Source organism: Drosophila yakuba, chromosome 3R (genome assembly GCF_016746365.2).
Source record: "Drosophila yakuba strain Tai18E2 chromosome 3R, Prin_Dyak_Tai18E2_2.1, whole genome shotgun sequence".
In the NCBI taxonomy this organism is placed as follows: Eukaryota; Metazoa; Arthropoda; class Insecta; order Diptera; family Drosophilidae; genus Drosophila; species Drosophila yakuba.
The window spans coordinates 23712823-23719750 of record NC_052530.2 but is presented as its reverse complement, the minus strand read 5'-3'; the positions used below and the strand labels follow the sequence as shown (position 1 = coordinate 23719750).

At 44.0% G+C, this 6928-nt stretch overlaps 1 long non-coding RNA gene across 1 annotated transcript; it reads left to right on the top strand.

Moving 5' to 3' along the window:
• Positions 1-5809: 5809 nt before the first annotated feature.
• LOC120321929 lies at positions 5810-6928 on the top strand. Its single transcript, XR_005561665.2, has 2 exons — positions 5810-6732; positions 6811-6928. It is a non-coding gene; the product is annotated as an uncharacterized LOC120321929 (long non-coding RNA).

Here is a 6928-nt window from a genome sequence, read left to right as displayed (position 1 = left end):
CCTTTGATCAGACTCCAGCATGGCAAAGAGATTCACTTAGCTAACTTAATTAGTTTCACTTTAAGCAATAGAAAATTAAGTCACTTAGAAAAAAAGCGTAAGGTCGAATGAAAAAAATATTATTTACAATTAAATATAAACATAAAATAAAGTTTATTTTTGTTGAACTTTAGCTTTATTTAACTTTATCTTTAAGTGCGATAAGTAGGTTTTTTCTTAGTGTAGAAATATTAATTAAAAATTTTAGATGAAAGCCAATCGGCAGTCTCTTCTCTCACATTCTCTGTGTAATTCCTGCATGTCCTTTATTTGCCGTGTCTGTCATTGTTTTGGCATTGCCATTTTTTGTAGTCTACTTTCGTGCGCGCCGAAAGTGAATGAAGGAATAAAGGATTTTTGCTGGAATTTGTGAGGGTATATGTGCTGGACTGCGGTTGCACATTGAATTATAAGCCAGGCATCGATGCCCGGCATTTAACTCTTGCCTTTTGCCGCCATCGAGATCGGAGCAGACAGCTGAGTGGACCGTCCTGTCAACGGCAGACGACATTGTGCCGGACATGAAAGGCTTGAAAGGTATATAAGCTAGATGGCTGAAAAAGTGCGGCGCACAACGAAGGACATAGATAATTAATTTGCTTTGATTACAGTTGTCTGGTGCGGGATAGTACCCCCCCCTTTTGCTAGAGGAAAAACTGAAAGAACTGATTCAGAATCAGAATCAGAATCAGCCTTCGACGTGGCCTCTGAAGTGGACTGACTGGCAGACGGAAATTGAAGTGTTTGTAATGTATGCACCGCCTGCGGCAAGAAAACGGATGAGCCAAAGGCATTTCCAGCTGGCAACTCCGGCTGCTCCTCCACTGCCGTCGACAGCAAAAAGTGACAGCCATGTCGGCAGGCTCGACGGCGACGAGTGCGTCTAATTGATGGGCAGACGAAGGCTTTTCCATGCAAATATATAGTACGGGTCAGGATCTGGATATCCGCAGGCAGGCAGGCAGGCAGCCAGGAACAGGAGTAGGAGCAGGAGCAGGAACAGCTGCCGGGTCGGGTTCGCTCATCAATTATTTAAAATATGTTACACTTGGCACATTACCCGACTGACAAACATGTGTTTGCCGTTTGCCGTACCCGTAAGCCGATCCGACCGGCCATAATAGCTGGTCATTATGTTTATGTGTCGACGCCAGGGGACGAAAGGGAGGACTACACCTGGCATGGGCAGAAAAAAAAAGGATATTCAACGGCCTTGTCGAAATTTATGCGTACGTGCCCGGCTGAAAAACGTGGACGACGACAAACAACCTCGGGTCATTTATTATTAGCTGTAAAACGCGTGTTGGATCCGGTTCCCGGATTCGGAAGGATTTTAGTGCTCCTAGGGGCTGACTTTCATCCAATAAACAATCTCCATTCGCAAGTTGGATAGGCGCCAAATCTGATACATTAGACGAGTCCCGATTTGTTTACGCATGGTGGGAAAAATTCCCTTTTTATTAACTAGATGGAGGCTTTGCATAAAAGGATGTTCATATGTTCGAGTGGCATGATGAACCCTTTCCCGTAAAACTAAAGCCCAATTATGTACTCTGCTTAAAGGATGATTTGCACCAGGGCGGTAGTTGAGTTTCATCCAAACGCTGTCGACGGCAAATTAAATGTCACTCACACGCCATGTAAGCCGGCAAAGATTTTGCAGCTCATTATGCAGCATGACGCAATGAAAAACACAGGAGGGGGCCAGCTAGATGATGGGGGTTGAGCTTATTTGAATTTACAAGTTGCCAGCGACCAATGGTAAATTCAATTTGGAAATGGGAGCACTTTAAAAGCAATCAAAGGCGCTGCTGCCTTTCAGTCTAGAAGGATCTGCTCCGATGGATCTCTGGCCGGGATTTGGCTGCAGGGTCAGCTGTGCGAGTACATTTGTCTTGTGCAGTTTTCGGAGATGGACACGGCAAAAGAAAGCCATGGATGCAATGGACACGAACCGCCGCTGGCCAAGTGAAAAGTGGAGCAGCACCAGTACCAGTACCAGTACCAGTACAACTGAAAGCAACTGAAAGGAGCGAAAGGAGCTGAAGGAGCGATCTCGGCGGTGGCGGCTTTGCCTTTGATTGCACTGGCTCTCTGCCTGTCTTCTACTCAAGCACAGTTCGTTGCACACTTGAACATACCCTCAGCAAATAAATGCAAATTTCGCCATGGCAAGCACACACATACACATACGGACATAGACAAGGACTACTGCTCCTTTTGTTGCCGCCGTTGCACATTTCCCGAACGCCAAAGCGCTGCTCTATTTTGCCCTGCTCTTTCAACATATTTGTATAAATTTTCGATTTTCTGCTTCAATAGTCCGCCGGAGTTGCTGCTCCTCTTCACTTTGTTTATGTCTCAAGAATTCAATATTTTTTCAAACTATTCCTGCTGCTTTCCTCGCACTTCCTTTGTTTTTCTTTAACTCTGGTTGTTTCTTATAGTATCGATATGTATAGCGTTACTATCAAAGGATTGGTAATCCCGGGACACCTTTAAGCTCTAGCCACATTACGTTTCGATTTGAGCTACAGAATTTACTTTTCACTCTCACATTTTATATGCTCATTAAATTTTATTGCTCCCATATAGTTGGTAGTCCTTCAAAGCACGCAGAACTCGTTTTGTTTTGGAATGTACGTGCTTAAACGCTGCCTTCTGCCGTTTGCTACTTAATGGCTAATTAGTGGTATAATTTACACCTTAATGACTCTACAACAATGCCCAGGCAGCAGCCCAAGCTGCATGGGGATGGGGATGGGGATGTGGGATGAAGGAGAGACGCTGCTCCAGCCAAGAAGCCACAACCATGAGGCGAGGGAGCTGCAGAGCTGCTGAGCAGCTATCTAGTTTAATCCCAGCACCTTGTAGGCCACCAGTTCCCTGCTGCAGAGTTCCCTGATCCCCATGCCCATGGCCACATTTTATCGCTCCGCTCGGCTCGGCTCATATGTACATATGTGTGTGCGCTGCTTTATGTGCAAATCAGCGTCCATTAATAAAGACAGCTAGCGAAACGTTGCGCATACGCCGCGTTGCATTAATCACAGCAAACGATACGTTGTCCTGGGCCGCAGCGTGTTAATTTCATCGCAAATGCCTTTTCCAGTATGAGAATTTATGTATGCCATTTTAGACAGTTTGATTTATGACCTCGCCTCGGAAGTGAATCGAGCTTTGGTGAATTTATTTTACTGCTTTAATCGCGAAGAGGAAATCCCGGAAAATCACACGCCTGCTAAATCAATTTATTAGTGGCTTTACCGATTTCAGCTAACTTAAAGCCCAGAGCACTGAATATACATATGTATGTATGTGTGAAAAGCGTGGAGTAAAAACACTTTTCAATATTTCTCACCAACGAAATTGATTGACTTGCATGCGAGGCGAGGCAAAAAATGTTGTCACGCACTCTGAAATTATTCAAAATGACACACAGCTCACACATCACACATTGTGTGTGCACCTGACAAAGTCAACCCAATACCAAATCCAAAGGCGAACTCCGCGGGTGGCAATGCAATTTGCAAATTGCCATAAAGCTGCAATTGTGTCAAATATTTTAATGTAATAAGGGTCGCAGCACGATAGCTGCATGCACTTCCATTCGCATTCGCATTCAGCAACTGGTTCAAAGGACACCCACTAATGGCAGTGCCACGCTGCGTATACGCAATGCGTCAGCAATGACATCAGCAGTCGCCATTGTGAGATATGCTCGTATTTAAGGCGAGTTGCTATCGAATGGCTTATCGACGGGGCAATTTCGTGAACAGATCAATTACGAAGGGGCATAAATCCGTTTAGGACCACAAAATCTAAGCGGCACCCCTTAATAAAATTGTCAATCGTCGCAAAAAAAAAAACTAAGGCAACCCCTAAAGCTATTCAATTTTTATTCTCTATTTTTTATTTATAGCTTTGGCCGCGGTCCTTAAACCAAAACTCTAAATATATTTTGGTCGGAGAACGACTGAACGGCAATGCAGGACGACAAGGACAATCGGCAGCGAGTTAAAAAACAAGCGAAAATATTACAACATTTTAATAGCGAAAATGAAGATTTATTGCCCACGACGACAACAGCGACGGATGACGACGCCAAAATGCCAGGAAAAAAATAATCGGGAGCTCAACTAAAAAGCGCGTTTAAAACAAAAAGTTAAACAAAGAGCCACTGACCAGCGAAATCGGAAGCAGTAAATGCTGGGAGATCATTCAAATAAGCGACTAGAATGTGCTATATTTATAAGACTAACATTTAGTAATAGTTTAGAATGTAGTTTAAGTCAAACTAAGCTACGAGTGAATACGCCAAACTTATAAAATCTTACAAAAATTCAAAATTAAAGTTATAACAAAGAACACATTATCCATTAAAAGATTAAGCGTTAAGCGTAACTACTAATTGCTGAACTGATCTACCCGTCACATTTTAAAACGCCCTGGGTATCGGAATGTGCAAAAAGTGCAAAGTGTAAAAATCGCTGCCGCGTCACGTCACGTCAGCCGCATGATAGACCAGTCAGAACCGCCCCTCCTTGCCTCTCCAGGGGGCGTGTCCAGTCGGGAGTCCTGCCTCCCGAGCTCCCTACACCCGTTTTTCGATTCCTGACTGCCCTATGCCGATTCCCTTATCGCAGCCATAGTTGCCGCCATTGTGTTGCTGCTGCTGTTGCAGTTGTTGCTGCTGCTGCTGTTGCTGCTGTTGTTGCTGCTGCTTTTGCTGCCTTTGCTGCTGCTGCTGCTGTTGCTGCTGCGTGTTGCTGCTGTCTGAGCCTAGCACACGTCGCAGTTTGTTAGCTGCATGCCACAGCGACCCGACCCCTCCCGTCCATTCCCAAAAGCGTCCCAGAAGCGTCGCCATTGTTTGCTCGCCCACTGTGCACACACAACTGGGCGTGTCCAATCAAAATATGCAAATGTTTTATCCGTAAAACGTCGCTTTGATGGAATTTCGGCACATTTCGCCGCTCAGTTGCTCCAGCTGCTGTTTTTGTTTGCTTTGGTTTGGCTTGGCCGCGTTTGCCTTGTTTTGGTTGTTTCCCGATTTTTTCTTCTATTGTTTTCAAGTCCTTCTTGCGAATGAAGGGAGGTGGTAGTAGTACGCAGGACTTCCGACAAATTAGCAGTAGTTTGCCGGGCCTGACGAACGACGGGCACACGTCAATCAGCGAACAACGCGCCACGTTGCCTGATTTATATGCATAAATTTTCGCGTGCGGTTTGAGCCAGTTTGCTGGCGCTTTAATTTAATGTTGCCAACATTTGCGCGTCATTTTTGGTCAACCGGTTTTCAATAGTCATTCCCGCTAATGGGGGCGTGGCAGCTTGGCAGGCGTCAGGCTGGCGATGATGAGCTCCATTGCCAACTGCTGAAATGTGAAAGCTCATTACTGCGGCTGGGGGCGTGCGGTTATCGGGGGGCGTGGCATGGCCAGTTGCCTTGTGGGTAATGAATTTATGATATTACTGGTCATGCCAATAGTTGGGCAATAACACAGGGCCTACTTTTGAGGGACCGGGCAAGAATTGCCAGTCTTTGCCCACTGAATTGGTAGTTCAATTTGCGGTTTTCATGTGAACTGGCCAGCATTTGAGCTTATTATGCCGCCGATTGCATTGAACAGTGCTGTCGAATAACTATATCAAAATACCAATGGAATAGGAAAAGCTGAAGGGAGTAGTAGTACAAGATATTCAAGATATAGAAGATATTTTACATATATACTAGATACTAAACAAGAGAGAATGCTATGGTCAAGATTTCCGACTATCAGATACCCGTTACTCAGTTAGTGGAAGTGCTAACAAAAACCCCAGACCAGTTTGGCTCGGCTATTGATCCTGATCAAGAATATATATACTTTATATGGATACCCTATTACTCTACGAGCAACGGGTTTTATAACAGCACAAAAAGAGACAATCAAGTATAGCTTAAGTTCGAATCCAAGCATCAAGACTGATTATAGTTTTTTATACATTCCGAATAGCGCATCAACTTTAAGCTTTAATTTTACCACATAAGAGCAAACAGAGCAGCACTGCACTGCAGTCTCCGATTTCAAATCCCGCAGAGAAGCCCCAGGTCAGGAGCAAAAACTATAACAATATCGGTGTGCCATGGCAATGGCTATTGTAATTATGAAGTAACTCAATAAACAGTTGGCATATTACTGTTTCGAGAAACTGCATGCAAATTGCAATTAGTTTCTGTTTTGCATTTGCCATTATTATTGAATTTGGTCTAATGTGCAAATAGCATTGCATTGGCCATGGTCCAGTCCTCCATCGTCAACCTGTAACTCAATCAATGGTCAATGCGGTTAAATTGCGGCGCACAAAGGGGACTTTAAGGGCTCGATTCGACTCCACTCATTATTGATTCACAATGCACACACACAAACACAAACACACTCTTTTTGTTTTGCCAATTAGGATGGCAGTGGAGTTCCAACCGCTCCAACCACCGATATCACCTCATTATTGCTGCTAAATCCATGCGCAGACACAACGACTTCCGTTCTGGCCAGAATGAAATTTATAATGACAGCAAACAGCAAACAAACAAACAACCAAACAAACAAATCATGCCCCCAAATCCTGTACCCTGCGAACAATTATGGCTAAAAGTTGAACGATACAACTAAAATGTAATCAGCCAGGACCTCCACAACGTGCATACATGTATGTATGAAGAGAAGTAGCGAGCCATGTACTTCTCACCATCATGTGTCCGTTTGTTTGTTTTAATTAAAATTACAGAGCCATGTCTGTGTCTTTGTTCCCGCCTTTGTTGGCCACTCGCCCTTAATGCTTTTTTAGTAAATAATTTATATTCAATTTTCAAATAAATTGCCAACAAAAATAGTTAGCAAACAAA